Source organism: Nycticebus coucang, chromosome X (genome assembly GCF_027406575.1).
Source record: "Nycticebus coucang isolate mNycCou1 chromosome X, mNycCou1.pri, whole genome shotgun sequence".
NCBI classification, from domain to species: domain Eukaryota; kingdom Metazoa; phylum Chordata; class Mammalia; order Primates; family Lorisidae; genus Nycticebus; species Nycticebus coucang.
The window spans coordinates 42,775,375-42,793,387 of record NC_069804.1 but is presented as its reverse complement, the minus strand read 5'-3'; the positions used below and the strand labels follow the sequence as shown (position 1 = coordinate 42,793,387).

General features: G+C 42.9%; 1 pseudogene across 1 annotated transcript; it reads left to right on the top strand.

Moving 5' to 3' along the window:
• Nucleotides 1–16,327: 16,327 nt before the first annotated feature.
• LOC128577676 (40S ribosomal protein SA-like) lies at nucleotides 16,328–17,309 on the top strand (annotated as a pseudogene). The gene has a single exon (XR_008377609.1). The product of XR_008377609.1 is annotated as a 40S ribosomal protein SA-like (transcript).
• Nucleotides 17,310–18,013: the final 704 nt, after the last annotated feature.

The window sequence follows — 18,013 nt, the reverse complement described above, 5'->3', positions numbered from 1 at the left end:
GAGCTGCCAGACCACCAGCCCCAGCCAGAGCCTGAGAGGAAGACAGAGGCCCTCAGCTGTTGGGGTAACCCTGCCTACTCAGTCCTCTAACTCACTGAAAATCTCCCCTCGACACAGTTTCTACACCAGACCCTCTGAAGAATGGGAGGGGCTTAGGAAGCCTCACCTTGTCATGTAACATCAATAAAGTTACCTGTATTCAGCAAAAAAAAAAAAGTTCTTATTAAGTAGTTTGTAACAATCAAACAATATTTTAAAAACTGTTATCACATTTCACACAATAGGTCCCAACCAATGTATATATGCAAATAAGACAAATATAAATTGTTTAATATTACTGAATATTCCTTAACAGCCATGCTGGGACAATCTCCTTAATTCATGAGTACCCCCAGAACTATGAATTGACATTCTAAGAGAAGCAAGAAAATGCATGGTCAGAACCACTGGGAGAAGCCCTAACATTTCTGGTTTTATGAGGAAGGAATTGACAAGGTCAATGACGTTGTCTTTTCTCTTACCAAGCACTTCTGTCTCTCAAATCTTCCTCTTCACACTCCGAAGTGTTGTCCACCTCTGGCATCTTCAGCAGCACAATTCACAAATCTTCACATCTGGCCACAGACGCCTTTTGCTTAAAAAACATAGGATTAGACAAGTGAGGAAATGTTTTCCTGGGCCTGAACACTGTCAGTCATGGGAGTAGACATTCAAGATCATCGGCTGGGCTGTGCCAAGACTAGCTAATCCTGAGCCAAGAGGCGCCTACATGTTTGTCCATAAATGCATTTCTGTGTATGTTTATGACATGTGGGACCCTCCAAAATGTGGGACCCAGCTTCTTGTCCAGATCTAAGGGCGGTACTGGCTGTGGTAAACTGACCACATCAAAATGAATTCAAGAAGCAAGTAATGATTCAACTTGGGCAAGAGTAAGTTTGACAAGCTTTGTACCAGTTCTACGAACATGAAGAAACAACAATGCTTTTGTAGGAAGTGTCACCATGGCTAAAGTTGAATGTCAACCAGGAAATAGATAGTGCTAGCTTGGCCCAAAGCCTGCAGGTAGTAAGAGGCCCACCCTTGAGGCCTTCATTATCTCCTTCCCACCACCAGATAGGGATGGAGAAGGGGCTGCTAACCTCGGCCTGAGTGGGTGACACCATTTTCTACCCTCCAACAGAAGAGACCTTATCTAAATTTGGAACCAATTTACTAAATATTAAAGTTTAGGCTCGGGGCCCGTAGCACAGTGGTGAGGGCGCCAGCCATATACACTGAAGTTGGAGGATTCAAACCCAGCCCAGGGTAGCTAACCAACAATGACAACTGCAACAACAATAAAAAAATAAATAGCCTGGCATTATGGCGGGTGCCTATAGTCCCAGCTACTTGGGAGGCTGAGGCAAGAGAATCACTTAAGCCCAAGAGTTTGAGGTTGATGTGAGCTGTGACTCCACGACACTCTACCAAGGGCAACATAGTGAGACTCCGTAGCATTCCAATTTGTACAAATAATCAACACATTGAATCCAACAAAGGCATAAATGTATTCATGATCTATGTATATATGACTTAATAAAATGTGTGTGTGTGTGTGTGTGCGTGTGTGCGTGTGTGTTTTAAAGTTCAGAATCTCTAGGCAGCTGGCCAGGAAGGGGCATCAGGGCTAGAATGAACTTTGTTCTTCTGGCTAACTGGGTATCTCCACCCTGCTTGCCCTTTTCAACTCAGAATTCTATTTCAGCAGTTGGCAAGTTCTCTGCTTCATTAGGGCATTTGTCATCACACCCCCTGCCCCACCCCTAGGCTTAGGGGGATTCTAGAACCCCCTGAGAGCAAGAAGCTGAGATCACCTACCAGTACAAAATCTACAGAGGACTTTCCACTTAGGAAAGAATGCTGGTTTTCTACCCTATAAATTCATCAGTGAGGCTGATTTCAATTATTCTTCATTCTCACCAAGGCTTTTGTAAATATATTTTTACACATAAGTGTTCGTGTGCCCCAAAAGCCCATCTCCAAAAATTATTCCATTTTATTGTTATTACTAGTTATCCATTTAAAATATTATTTATTACATAAGCTTGTGTACAAAATATTGAAATCACTTCAATGGTATCAAGACTTAAATGCAAGACAAAATTAACCAATCCCAAACCAACTCAAGAGTTGAATCTACCTCCTGTTCCGGCTCTCCTCATTCCCAACCATCCTCCATTTGGCTTCATCCTACAGTCCTCTGTGAAATTTTTAGGAGATAACTTTAAATGCTCTTTCAGAGAATGTTTGCTACTGTAACCCCAGCTCCCAGACCTTTCCCTGGCACCTTGTAGGCACTCAGGAAATAGCCACCTAATGACTGAATCAATTGTCTTGAAATTTATTGGAGTTTATACAAATCAGACTCCTGACCAAGAAGAGTTACATCCTGCTCAGGAACAGAAGTTTGTCTCTCTCTTTTTTTTTTTTCTTTATAATTCTTTTTCAGAATATAACATTAATTTGGAAAATTAGAAAAGGAAGGAGTAGAGAATTTGGAAGGAACAGAAAAGTATGAAGAAGAAAAGAAATTCTGATATCTTACCATTCCAGGCTACCACAAACGGTAGAGTGTTTTTAGTACTGTAATTAATCAAGTAATTTGTATTCATAATAGAAACAGTGGCAAGAGGAAACAGGGGCATTCTCAAAGTAGAAGAGCTAGGCTGAACCTTGAGCTTTAAAGAAAGCAGTTTGGAATTATAATAGCAAGGGCTGTTGTGCCATTACTCTGAAGACTTTGCAGCCAGAAGCACAAGGTCTGGCCCAGCCCCCACAGTTGCAGGGCTCCATGTCCCATGTCTAGTAATCTAAAATTTATACATCAGAATTTAAAGTCAAAATGACTTAAGTTGAAATTTTACTTGAAAATTTAATTAAACCTTATTAAATTTTTTATAAATCTATAACTTTTTGCAGTATCATTATTCAATGTCCATGTAAGTTCCTTGCAAAGAACTGACGTCATGCTTCCTGTCTACTAGGATTGAGTACATGCGTATAGATAACATGTATATATATATAAATCTAGGAGCAATATGAATTGTTTAATATCTCATAGTGTTCTTTAGCCACCATGTGTTATCTCTGGAACCACAAATTGGAACACACAGGGAAGCAAGAACACTTAGCATCACTGGAAAATGATACCGATTATGGGTGAATCTCTTGAAATCATGCTATCCAAAAGGAATTGTTTGACAAATTAATTTGTCTTTTCTTTTACCTAAGCCTTCTGCAGCTCAAGTCCTCTCCACACTCTGTAGCTCAAGTCCACTCCACACACAGGGCATCTCCAAAATCTGTGGAGGCACAGCCTGCAAACCTTCGCGGCATCTATAAATAGTTGCCTTTTGTTTTGAGAACACAAGGCAAGTGCTATGCAGAAATATTTCCCTAGGGTCTGAAATGTATTAGTCACATAACTGGCTGTTCCAAAGAAGGGCATACTTCAGGGCTATGCAGGCACTGACCACTGGATCCCAAAATGGCAGAAGCGCCCACACAATCTCTGCTACAAGCATTCTGCATGCTCTGGCAGCATGTGGCAGCCTCTAAAGCATGGAGCCCAGTGCAAGGTCCTCTTATCCAGGGCCAAGGGCAATGCTGGATTTGGAGCTGCCTTTGCCACCTGGGGCAGCTCAGCCCATGTTATGGGCCCATTTGGGACAGGGCAGGAAAAGACTGCGACAAACAACCTTCTGGGCAATCACCAGTGCTTCACAGGATACAGGCTCACTTTTGAAGCAACTTGCTAGAGGCAGCACTACTTCAGGACAGATAGCTCTTTTGCAGGAAAACAGGTCCTATCCCCAGGCTGTCTCTACAGCATCTTTTGTGGAAGGGGTCTGGCCGCTTTCCCCGCAACCTCTTTGAAACCAGACACAGCTGGGAATGAAGCCTGGAGACAAGTAAGGACCCCTGGCCCTGGGGTTCTCACAGTGCCTGCCATGTAGAGGGTGGGGAAAACTGGGAGGGAGTTGCAGGAGGTAAGTGGGGCATGCTGGAAGCCCGATGACCAGCCTGAAAAGTCAGGTGCCACCACAGCAATGGAGAACTGAATACAGACCGGCCCCATACACAAGGTTTCTGGGAAAAGCCACAGATGAGCTGGAGAGGTGGTCAACTTTACCATCCCCTCCTTTTTGTGGGGAAAAAAATCCTCATGACACTGACAAGAGTACAGCCATTTGGGAAGACAGCTAGGGAGAGAAAGCAGGCCAGAAACCAAACTGCAGGGCGACAGCAACCCGCTCCCAATACCCTTGTAAATCCTCACGACCCTGACAAGAGTACAGCCATCTTGAGGGGCCAGTTAGTGACAGAAAGCAAGTCAGAGACCAAATGGCATGGTTACAGCAACCCCCTCCCACACTCCTGGGATGCTTCAAGGCCGGCATTCCTGGGAAACAGCATCTGCCCTGGTACTCGCTCACACTAGAGATAAGACCCTGGTGCAACATTAACACCTCTGGGGAAGGGAGTAATTCTAAGATGGGTCCTTGATGCAGCATCATTCACTCTGGAGAAAGAAGATGACACCTCTCACCCTCATTCCAACTACACTAATAAAAGCCTCTTGAAACTGCATGAGAGGGAGCTGACTCCTGGTCAGCCTTCTCATAAAGACTTCCAGGGTGGCACCTGTGGCTCAAGGAATGGGGTGCTGGCCCCATGTACCCGGGGGTGGCGGGTTCAAGCCTGGCCTCAGCCAAAACTACAACAAACAGAAAAAAAAAGACCTGGACTGGCCTTCTCCCCTTTTTGCAGACCCCTCCCCCCCCCACACACACACAGTATTCCCATACCTCTGGCTTTTCACAGCCAAAACCTTTCCTAATGGAAGGCAGAGGAACATGGCAGAACCGCACCATCAAACGGACCAGCAACCACCAGACTATGGCACACTCAATAGGACAAAATGGCTCAGGCGCTTTGCCAGCTGGATTATAAGGAAAAATAAGAGATGAGGGGGGTAGAAATAAGTTAACAATAACTTAAAAGACATTTAAACAAAAGCGTTTAAAAGGCAAGCTAAGGCTCGGGGCCCTGGCGGGTTTGAACTGCTCAGGGCCTGCCAAATGACAATGACAACAACAACAAAAGATCCAGGCATTGTGGCGGGCGCCTGTAGTCCCAGCTACTTGGGAGGCTGAGGCAAGAGAATCACTTGAGCCCAAGTGTTTGAGGTTGCTGTGAGCTGTGACATCACAGCACTCTACCAAGGGTGACAAAGTGAGTCTCTCAAAAAAAATGAAAAAAGGCAAACTAAACTATAGTAGGTAGAGATGCACAGTTGGGTGATAAAACTGTAGTTTTGTGAGTACTATAAAAGTCAGGATCGTGATTATTTACAGGGGAGAGCGGAGGCTATTGATTTCGATGAGGAATGTGAAGGGTTTTCTAGCAAGGCCTGCAAATCTCTATTTCTAAACTGGGGTGGTGTTTAGGTTTTATTTGTTTTGTTTGGGGCGGGGAGGTGTTTAGTTTTTTTTAATTTCCCCTGAAATATCCCTTTGCTATACAATGTAATCCTCCAGGACTTTGTTGTAGTGTTGTTAGGACCCAGAAACCCTCAGGAGAATTCGTACAATTTCCAATTCTGTGGTATCGGCTGTAGCCACACCATTCATGCAGATTTTTTCCAGATGTCAATCATATGTTCTGACTATTCTAGGGCAACCCTAATTTTAAACAGTCTATCTGCTTTTTACTGCAAATTATTATTTTCCCATAAATTCCAGGATCTTGACGGGTTGTATTCGAATGAACCAAATCACTTTTTGAGATTGTAGAGCTGACAAAAAAAAGTCCTCTATTATTCACAAAGTTGAGCTCGCAGTGACCCATATTCTGCTGAGGGAAGTCTGTGTGTGCAGCACATTCTTGTCAGAATGTCTGTGGGTAAAGGGCCAAGGACAACAAGGAAAGAGCAGCAGTGAATATTTCTAGACCCTTTTTCCTGAGCAATGTCCACCTCCTTGAGGCACAGTGGTTGGCATCCAGGGACCAAAGATGGCACACAGATTTCTGCTGAAGAAGGAAGAGCCAGAGGGTGGACCTGATTCAACAACCTCTGGAGCTAAGGATGGGAAACTAAGGTCAGTAGGCAAGTCTACAGATTGGAAGCAGAGCTAGAAACAGGGGCAAGGCAGGCCAAGAGGCAGAAGATGGACAGGACTGAAGTGAGCATGTGGGTAGAAGTTGTAGCTTTCCTTATTGGCCATCCATCTTATGGCGGTGATTAATGACCTTGTATAAGGGCAGTCCTCATCCCTTTGTCCATCCTTTTTAGGCAGCTGGGTAGGGCAAGACAGAATCAGGGCTGCTCCAATTAGTCTTAGGAAAGGTCTTTGCCTTTTCCTGAGAAGGAAGGCAGATTTCCTCAAGGCTCCTCTGGTTCACCTCATTTTCCCTCAGTAGTACATGTTAGATAGAGCTTGCCAGACTCTCTGCCACAACCAAGCACCTCCTCCCCCATTTCTCCTGCTTCCTATCTCTAGTGGTTGGGCTATAGTGGTAGGGAGGCATGGTAATCCCCAGAACCTGTTGATGTATAATCTTATGTGACAAAAGGGACTCTGCACATTAAGTCTCTGTGATTAAGTTAAGGATCTTGCGATAAGGAGATGGGCCATCCTGGATTATTCAGCTGGGCCCAGCGTAATCATGGTGTCCTTCTAAGAGGTAAGCAAGAGGATTAGAGTCAGACAAGGTGATGTGACAATGGAAGCAGAAGTCCAAAAGAGGAAAATAGATATTTGAGGACTCTATGCTGCTGGCTTGGAAGATGGAAGAAGGGGTCATAGAATGCAGGCAGTCTCTAGATGGAAAAGGCAAGGAAGTGAATTCTTCCCTAGAGCCTCCAGAAAGAACACAGCCAGCACCCTGATGTTAGGATTTCTAACTTCCCAAACTATAAGATAATAAATGAGTGTTATTACCTTTCTGGAAGGAAGTATGGAGAAACCTCAAAGTACTCAAGCTAGACCTCCCATTTGATCCTGTAATCCCATTACTGGGCATCTACCCAGAAGGAAAAAAATCCTCTTATCATAAGGACACTTGTACTAGACTGTTTATTGCAGCTCAATTTACAATCGCCAAAATGTGGAAACAGCCTAAATGCCCACCAACCCAGGAATGGATTAACAAGCTGTGGTATATGTACACCATGGAATACTATTCAGCCATTAAAAAAAATGGAGACTTTACATCCTTCGTATTAACCTGGATGGACGTGGAAGACATTATTCTTAGTAAAGCATCACAAGAATGGAGAAGCATGAATCCTATGTACTCAATTTTGATATGAGGACAATTAATGACAATTAAGGTTATGGGGGGGGAAGCAGAAAGAGGGACGGAGGGAGGGGGGTGGGGCCTTGGTGTGCGTCACATTTTATAGGGGCAAGACATGATTGCAAGAGGGACTTTACCTAACAAATGCAATCAGTGTAACCTGGCTTATTGTACCCTCAATGAATCCCCAACAATAAAAAAAAAATAAAAATGGAAAAAAATAAAAATAAAAAAAATAAATGAGTGTTATTGTAAGTCACTAAATTTGTGGTAATTTGTTACAGGAGCATTAGGAAAGGAATACAGGAGGAAATGGGACAAGCTGAAGATAAGCCAGCCAAGGTAGAGGTGGTAGATATTGTTGGGTGCCTAGACAGAAGTCAATGACAGTGGAATTCCACATAGCTGATTAAGCCTATGACCTTGCATGGGCTGAGAAGCAAACTAGTTTTTCAATAGGGAGACCTGAAGCAGTTGTGGGGAGAGGGTTGGGAGAAAGAAAGCCTTGCATTCTTTTCTCTGATTGTCTCCCTTGGAGCCCAATGTCTCTTGGCCTACACAGTAGGGTGTCCCAAAGGACTCCTTTAAAGCTGAAACAGTCATCAGAGTAGTCATTCCTGAAGGAAAAAAGAAAGTTGAAGTGGACTGTGGCCTACTAGGGCAAGAAGAAGTCTTGCTGGATATTAGTAAGCCACTGGTATTATGATGGGGCTCAGAGGGAGTAAAGATGGAAACTCAAGTCATCAAGGAATAGAATGTTCTGTGTACAGGGAGGCATATCTACAGATGACCTGCTGCTGGATGATGAGTTAGCATGAGACCAAGTGAGTCACTCAGGCTGGCTGTGGAGCATGAATTGGAAAGCTGTAGTGACCGTTGCCCAGTAATAGAAACTCTGAAAGCTTCTGTTCCCTCATCTGTGAAAGGGGATGAACATAATACCTACCTCACAGGGTTGTAATTAAGCTTAAGGAGATAATCTGTCCAAAATGCTTAGCGCAGTGCCTGACATGCAGAAAGCACTCAGTGAAGGTTATAATTACATAAAACTGCAGCCTCAATTGGAAATCCAGTAGAGGGTTGCCCTGCGGAGGTGGAAAGGTTCTTTTATAAATAAGGCGGGTGGAGGTCTGTTGAGTGCAGGTAGCAAGGTGTGTCGGTGGCATTGTGACACTGGTAAAGGACAGGATCATCAGAAAGTCCAACAGATGACTGTCCACGTGGTGGTCAGGAGCAGATGACCAGTCCCTAAAAGCTGCCGTAGCCTGTCTTCAGCCAGGGTACATTCGTGATGGTGCACACCCACAACAAGGGCAGGCCTCGGGGCCTCACAGCCACCTCATCTCTCTGTCCCTATAAAACCGGGCATGTGTCTGGCACCTCTGGCACAGTGACAAGTGCTGGGAATTCCATCCAGGGCCAGGCCACAGCAGAGCACCTGTAAGACAAAGCTCTGGAGAAGAATGAGCCAGAGTTAAGGCCACTCTCGGTGAACCCAGTGAGCCCAGGGCTGAGCTAGCTGGGACCATTCAGGAGACCAAAGAGAAAGACCGAGAATCTAGCGTCAGAAGCTGGAATGCAGAAGAGCCAAGCCCGGTGGGAGGCAGGGAGGCATGGGGCAACTCCCCACCCACCAAGCACCTGGGATTGCTGCCACTGGCTGTGTATGTTGGGCAGTGCATGAGTCAGCGGGGCTAACGTTGTCAACAGTTCCAGGCTGTTTGAAGAGACTGGGGAAACATTTAAATGCAACTTTTATTTTAATGCCAAAATGAATGCAAAAGGTATAAGAAGAGTATGCAGTTTTACAAAGTTGTCCTTAGACCATTTTTGTGCTCAGTGGAAAAGTGGGATAAATACTTTTTCCAGTGGAAAATCAGACATGATGAGCAAAACCAAAGAACCATCATTTCCACTAGTTCTACAGCTTCTATTGTATGTATGAAGAAAATTTTTCTGAAATTCTTCTGTTAAAATGGAAGATACTTTTTTGTGGCGGGTGCCTGTAGTCCCAGCTACTCGGGAGGCTGAGGCAAGAGAATCGCTTAAGCCCAGGAGTTGGAGGTTGCTGTGAGCTGTGTGAGGCCACGGCACTCTACCGAGGGCCAGAAAGTGAGACTCTGTCTCTACAAAAAAAAAAAAAAATGGAAGATACTTTTTAAAGCAGAAAAACACTTATCTTTTAAATGGCTCATCCATTTTATCTGATAATAATGGTTTCAGATTGTACTGAATATCAATTTTTACATAGTTAAAACCATCATTTTTTTTTTCATCAGCATCAACAAAAAGTAGAACAATCATGGAAAAGTTTTGTTTCAAAACCACAAAAGCATTAATCAATGGTTTTGGGTGAAACTTACTCTCTTATATAGATTTAATCCAAATTCAGGTATAAAAAGTTGTTCCTGTCATTACAAAAATATATTATGAAAACACTATAATTAATGTGAAAGTTCTTGAACTGTACATTCTACTGTGGAAGTTAACTGATTAAGTAAATATTTTCATTGTACTACACCAGAAGGGAGGTACCCCTAAGACTGTCGGCATGTCTGCTGAAAGAGTTGTAGCAGGCTCAATTCATAATTGCCAAGTCGTGGAAGCAACCTTAAGTGCCCATCAACCCATGAATGGATCAACAAACTGGGGTATATGTATACCATGGAATATTATTCAGCCATTTAAAGAGATGGAGACTTTACATCTTTTATATTTACCTGGATGGGGTTGAGATACATTCTTCTTAGTAAAGTATTGCAAGAATGGAAAGATGAATATCCAATATACTCCATACTAATATGAAATCAATATATAAACAATTACATGTTCATAAGAACAATAAAACACTATTATAGTCCAGTTCGGAGGTAGAGGGGAGTGAGGGGGGGAGAGAGAGGACATATGGCAGAAGGAGGGAAGGCATGAGGTGGGATCTCACCTAATGTGCACATTGTGAGGGTGTATAACATGCTCCCTGTGTGAGGGGCTCTTCTACAAATGGAACTTTACCCTGGAAGTGAGAACAATGTAATCTAAATATTGTACCATCATATTAATTTGAATAACTTTTAAAAAAAAGAGTTATAGCAGAGTTTAGAAGAATGAAACATTTCTAAAATTTTGTAGCTCCTAGAAAGAAAGCTGTAGGAGACAGTTGCTAATGACACTATAGACAAATCTTGAGAGCACCTATTGATTCTTCTAATTTCTGTAGGGGGGGAAAGGCCCTGAATGGGATGATTTGAAGAAAGTTGGGAATCTGTTAAAAAATCATTCTTTCTTTATCATAGTGTGGCATCATCTTTATATTATTTCTCAATGAAAACAGTAGTCAAAAGGAACACAAAGTATTATCTTCAAATTAGGAATGGTTGAATGTGCATAAAGATGTTCATCATGAGAACTGAGGGTAGTGGTTTTCTCACTTCTAGAGCAGTGAGATTGTTTTGTTGATTATCCAGTTCAAGAGATCATAAAAGTAATTGGCCATTGAAATCATAAAACCTCTCCTAAGAATTCAACTCAAAGACAAGCGAAGAAATTTTTGAAATTAAAAAGAATAAACATTTGTTAAGCTGAGTTCTTCAAACAAAGATTTGTAGACCCATATGATTTTTCCTTCAACCCATAATGGCAAATGGCAAAAAAGACAAGACAGTGCAAATAATCTACTATTGAGCATATGTTTTGTTGCTGAATTTCATATGCTTTTTGTTAAAAACATAGTCTCACTCTGTCACCGTGGCTAGAGTGCAGTGGCATTATCACAGGTCACTGCAACTTCAAACTCATAAGCTTAGGTGATCCTCCTGCCTCAGTCTCCCAAGGAACTGGGACTACAGACATGCACCACTACACCTGGCGAATTTTTTCTATTTTTTGTGGAGACAGGGTCTTGCTGTTGCTCAGGCTGTTCTTAAATCCCTGGCCTCAAGCAATCCTCCCATCTCAGCCTCCCAGAGTGCAAGGGTGTGAGCCACTGCACCCAGTCTCATATGCATTTTAATTAATGTTTTTCATTTCAGTATAGGTCATACATTAAATATATAACCAAGTGTGGTTTTTTGTGCATAAGACTTTTCATATAGGAGGACTACAAAACACTGATGAAAGAAATCACAGATGGTACAAACAAACAGAAAAACATATCTTGCTCATGGATTAGTAGAATCAACATGGTTAAAATTTCCATACTGCCCAAAGTGATTTACAGATTCAGCACAATCCTCGTCAAAATACCAATGTCACATTTCACAAATCTAGAAAAAAATATTCTATGCTTTGTTTGGAAGCAAAAAAGAGCCCAAACAGCCAAAGCAATCTTAAACAAAAAGAACAAATCTAGAGGCATCACACACATTACCAGACTTAAAACTATACTACAGGGCCGGGTGAGGTTGCTCATGCCTGTAATCCCAGCACTTTGGAGGCTTAGGCAGGTAGATCACCTGAGCTCAGGAGTTTGAGATCAGCCTGAGCAAGAGTGAGACCCTGTCTCTAAAAGTAGCTGGGTGTTGTAGCAGGCACCTGTAGTCCCAGCTACCCAGAAGGCTGAGGCAAGAGAATTACTTCAGTTCAAGAGTTTGAGGTTACTATGAGCTGTGACACCACAGCACTCTACCAACTGCAACAAAGTGAGACTGTGCCTCAAAAAAAAAAAAAAAAAAATATATATATATATATATATACTACAAGGCTATAGTAACCTAAACAGCATGGTATTGGTACAATATTAGGGACATAGATGAATGGAACAGAACAGAGAACCCAGATATAAAACCATCTATCTACAACCAACTGATCTTAATCAAGGCAGACAATAATATATACTGGAGAAAAGAAGCTCTATTTAATAAATAGTGCTGGGGGGCAGCACCTGTGGCTCAAAGGAGTAGGGTACTGGCCCCACATGCCAGAGGTGACGGGTTCAAGCCCAGCCTCGGCCAAAACTGCAAAAAAAAATAAAAATAAATAAATGGTACTGGGAAAATTGAATAGCCACATGCAGAAGAATGAAACAAGAGCCCTATCTCTCACCACATACAAAAATCAATTCAAGATGGGCCAGGCATGGTGGCTCACACCTATAATCCCAGCGTTCTGAGAGGCCAAGGTGGGAGGATTGCTTGAGTTTAGGAGTTTGAGGCCAGCCTGAGCAAAAGTGAGACCCTGTCTCTACTAAAAAATTAGCTGGGCATAATGGCAGGCACCTGTTGTCCCAGCTACTTGGGAGGCTGAGGCAAGAGGATTATTGCTTGAACCCAAGAGTTTGAGGTTGCTGTGAGCTATGACGCTACAGCACTCTACCCAGGACCACAAAGTGAGACTATGTATCAAAAAAAAAAAATTAATTCAAACAGTCTCTATATGTGTTACTGTTTCAAATGTGTTTGTATCATAATGTGTAACATAATTGTGTAACAAAAATGTCTACAATAAATCTTTTAGTATTAAAAAATTAATTCAAGATGGATGAAAAACTTAAATGTAAGGCAAAAAACCATAAAAATTCTAGAAGAAAATGTAGGAAAGACTCTTTTAGACATCAGGCTAGGCAAAGAATTTATGACTAAAACCCCACAAGCAATTATAGCAACAACAAAAATAAATGGGACTTGATTAAATTAAAAAGCCTCTGTGCAGCAAAGGAAATAATCAACAAATAGACAATCTACAGAATGGGAGAAAATATTGGAAACTATACATCTAATAAAGGGCTAATATCCAGAATCTACAAAGAAATCAAACGAATCATTTAGAGAAAAACAAACAACCCCATTAAAAAGTGGTCAAAAGACATGAACAGAAGCTTTTCTTGCAGTTTTGGCTGGGGCTGGGCTTGAACCCCCCACCCCTTGGTATATGGGGCCAGTGCCCTACTCCTGGAGCCACAGGCGCTGCCCCAATTAGATTTTGGATTTTTTTTTTTTTTTGTAGAGACAGAGTCTCACTTTATCGCCCCTGGTAGAATGCTGTGGCATCACAGCTCACAGCAACCTCCAACTCCTGGGCTTAGGCAATTCTCTTGCCTCAGCCTCCCAAGTAGCTGGGACTACAGGCGCCTGCCACAACACCCGGCTATTTTTTTTTGTTGTTGGAGTTTGGCCCGGGCCAGGTTTGAACGTGCCACCCTCAGTATATGGGGCCAGCGCCTTACCCACTGAGCCACAGGCACCACCCTAAACAGAAGCTTTTCAAAAGAAGATAGACAAATGGCCAGTACACATATGAAAAAAATGCTCAACATCAGTAATCATCAGGGAAATGCAAATTAAAACCACAATGAGATATCACCTTATTCCTGTTAAGATGGCGTATTTTTTTTGAGACAGAGTCTCACTATGTCACCCTTGGTAGAGTGCTGTAGAATCACAGCTCACAGCAACCTCAAACTATTGGGCTAAAGTGATTCTTTTACCTCAGCCTCCCAAGTAGCTGGGACTACAGGCACCCACAACAACACCTGGCTTTTTTCTTTATTGTAGTTGTCATGTTGTTTAGTAGGCCCGAGCTGGGCTCAAACCCACCAGCCTCAGTGTATGTGGCTGGTGTGTAACCACTGAGCTACGGGCGCCAAGCCTTAAGATGGCTTTTTTAAAAAAACATCCCTGCTCAGCACCTGTAGCTCAGTAAGTAGGGTGCCAGTCACATACATCAAAGGTGGCAAGTTGCGCCCGGCCCAGCCCTGCTAAACAACAATGACAAATGCAACCAAAAAAAAAAAAAATGGCCAGGCATTGTGGCAGGCACCTATAGTCCCAGCTACATGGGAGGCTGAGGCAAGAGAATCTCTTGAGCTCAAGAGTTTGAGGTTGCTGTGAGGTGTGACCCCACTCTACTGAGGGCAACGTAGTAAGACTCTGTCTCAAAAAAAAAAAAAATCCCAAAACATTAGATGCTGATGTGGATGCAGAGAAAAAGGAATGCTTATATGCTGTTGGTGGAACTGCAAATTAGTACAACCTCTATGGAAGACAGTATGGAGATTTCTCAAAGAACTAAAAGTAGACCTACCATTCGATCCGGCATTCGCACTGAGTATCTACCGAAGGGAAAAGAAATCATTTTATTAAAAAGACACTTGCACACAAATATTTATTGCAGCACAATTCACAATTACAAAGATGTGGAATCAGCCCAGGTACCCATCATTTCATGAGTGGATTAACAAAACCTGGTATATGTATACCATGGAGTATTAATCAGCCATAAACAAGGGTGAAGTAATGCCTTTCGCAGCAATTTGGAAAGAATTAGAGACCTTTATCCTGAGTGAAGTATCTCAAGATTGGAAAAAGAAATGCCACATGTACTCTCTAACAAACTGGAACAAATCAATGAGCACACATGTGCATAGAAGGAAGTAAAAGTCATCAGATATCAAGCAGGGGATGGCAAAAACCTACCTAAATTGGTACAGTGAACACTATTCAGGTGATGGGCACACTTGCAGGCCTGACTCAAGCATTACAAAAATATTCCATGTAACAAAAATATCTGTACCCCCTTAATATTTGGAAATAAAATAATAATAATAATTTGGAACTAATTGATGGCACACATGGGCATGAAGAAAAGTAAAAGCCATGGAAAATCAAGAAAGGGGTAGGGGGGAAGAAGGGAGGAGTAAAAACCTACCTAACAAGTATGACGAACACTATTGGGGTGATGGGTACACTAATAGCCCTGACTTAAGCATTATGAAAGCCATTCATGTAACAAAAACATTAGTATCCCCTTAACATTTCAAAATAAAAAAAGACTTCTCGTATAAACACAGGACCAAGGAGACTAACATATACTGAATACCAATAATGAACTAAAGTGGTATATTTCACTCGATCCTGACAACCCTAAAAGATGAGCATTATCATCCTGATTGATTTTACAGATGAAGAAACTCAAGATGCAGGCCAGGAAGTAATTTGCTTCCACAGCTAGTAGGAGGGACAGATATATATTTAAAAGTAAATGCTGGAGTGAGGGTTTAAACATCAAGTCACAAGTGAAATACAAAAATGCTTGTCGGGTTTTGTGACCAGATTTCCAATTTGAGTAGGAGAACCATTGTCATTATAGAGGATGCTGAATACACACAGGATACAAGCCATGTGGAAGCATGGGGGCTTCTCCTGAGCAGGCATCAGATGAGCAGATTTGAGGCAAACAAATAGTTTAGACAAATAGCCTTCTTTGAGGTTGGGTTATGGGTGATACATAAATGAAAGTGAGGAGATCTGGTTTAAAGTAGCAACCAACATATTTTCCTCTTCTTACCCAAACCCAACTAAGATGCTTTGCAAAGTCTTTTAAAAAGAAATTAACCCAAAGGACAAGAGAATGGGCATGGTTCTAACAGCAGAAGGGAGGTGGTGATAATAGGAGAAAAGTGGAAAGCAGATGATGGAAGGACAGTAGACCTTACAGGTAGAGAAAGCTAGGGCAGAATCCTGAGAAGGGCGATGCCAACATGAACTGGACCAGTCTCATTGATTCTTAGGCTTGGGGCTGGGGCCTCCAAGGCCAGAAACAGGGGCATCGGTTGAAAGTTTATGTACTGAGCAGTTCGGCTGGACACTTCGATTCCTTTGACCACCCTACACAACCAGGAAATCCTTCTTTCCTCCCCATCATCTTCTCCAAAGAACTTTCCCAGAGACAAGACCTAACACCGACATTTGGAGATCCCCAAATAAAACAGGCTACACCTTAGCGAAACCCACCACCCAGCACTTTCAATCAACTTCTCAGTGCTTCACTCTTAAATATCAATGAATAGCCAAGATCACTCGATATTTCATAAAAGCTGCCATTATTAAAAAGAAAGATTGGGCAGTGCCTGTGGCTCAGTGAGTAGGGCACCGAGAGTAGGGCGCCGGCCCCATATACCGAGGGTGGGGGTTTCAAACCCAGCCCTGGCCAAACTGCAACAAAAAAAGAGCTTGGCACCTTTTCGGCGCCGCTCAGGGAGGACCCATATGGCGTTGTTCTGGATTCCCACCGTAACTTAAAGGGAAATTTTCACAATGTCCGGAGCCCTTGATGTCCTGCAAATGAAGGAGGAAGATGTCCTCAAATTCCTTGCAGCAGGAACCCACTTAGGTGGCACCAACCTTGACTTCCAAATGGAACAGTACATCTACAAAAGGAAAAGTGATGGTGTCTACATCATAAATCTGAAGAGGACCTGGGAGAAGCTTCTGTTGGCAGCTCGGGCCATTGTTGCCATTGAAAACCCTGCTGACGTCAGTGTCCTATCCTCCAGGAATACTGGCCAGCGAGCTGTGCTGGAGTTTGGTGCGGCCACTGGAGCCACTCCTATTGCTGGCCGCTTCACTCCCGGAACCTTCACTAACCAGATCACAGCAGCCTTCCGGGAGCCTCGTCTTCTAATGGTTACTGATCCCAGGGCTGACCACCAGCCTCTCACAGAAGCATCTTATGTTAACCTGCCTACCATTGCTCTGTGTAACACAGATTCTCCTCTGCGTTATGTGGACATCGCCATCCCTTGCAACAACAAGGGAGCTCACTCAGTAGGTTTGATGTGGTGGATGCTGGCCCGGGAAGTTCTCCGCATGAGTGGCACCATCTCCCATGAACATCCGTGGGAGGTCATGCCAGATCTCTATTTCTACAGAGATCCTGAAGAGATTGAAAAGGAAGAACAGGCTGCTGAGAAAGCTGTGACCAAGGAGGAATTTCAGGATGAATGGACTGCTCCAGCTCCTGAGTTTACTGCTATGCAACCAGAGGTTGCAGACTGGTCAGAAGGCTGCAAGTGCCCTCTGTGCCTATTCAGCAGGTCCCCACTGAAGACTGGAGTGCCCAGCCCACCACTGAAGACTGGTCTGCAGCTCCCACTGCTCAGGCCACTGAATGGGTAGGAACAACCACTGAGTGGTCTTAAGCTGTTCTTCCACAAGCTCTTAAACAAGATGGAAATAAAGGAGGAAAATAAACATCAGTTTAAAAAAAAAGAGCTTGGCATTGTGGCGGGCACCTGTAGTCCCAGCTACTTGGGAGACTGAGTTAAGAGAATCGCCTAAGCCCAGGAGTTGGAGTTTGCTGTGAGCTGGGTGATGCCACGGCACTCTACCGAGGGATATAGAGTGAGACTCTGTCTCTACCAAAAAAAAAAGAAAGGTTAAAATGAATGCATAGGGAAAAAATGATCCACAGAAATAACCCAGGGAAAACAATAAAATACAAGTAGCAGAATTCAAAAAATGTTTAATTTTCTTGGAGAAATGAGAGATCTTGTGTCCATAATTGAAAGTAGTGCTTTAGTTGAAATTTGAGCCTTAGCCACATTTGTTCTTTTCCTTTCCACCAAGCTCTACTAAAGTTTTTGCAAAGAGATTTTTAAGGACTTTAGCCCTAAGGGCAAAGAGAACAGGAGAGGCTTCAACAATAACACAAGAGTAAAATGTTATGGGAAGGGAAAAATCAGAAACACGAAAGAGTTCTTGGAAATTAAAAATTGGTAACCAGAATAACAGAAATAATAAAAACTCAACAAAATGCTTAAAAGACAGAGTCAAGGAAATCTTCCAAAAGTGGAACAAAAACACAAAGATAGAATATAGGAGGAAAATGGCTCAGCGCCTGTAGTTCAGCAGCTAGGGCGCCAGCCACATACACGGGAGCTGGAGGGTTCCAATAC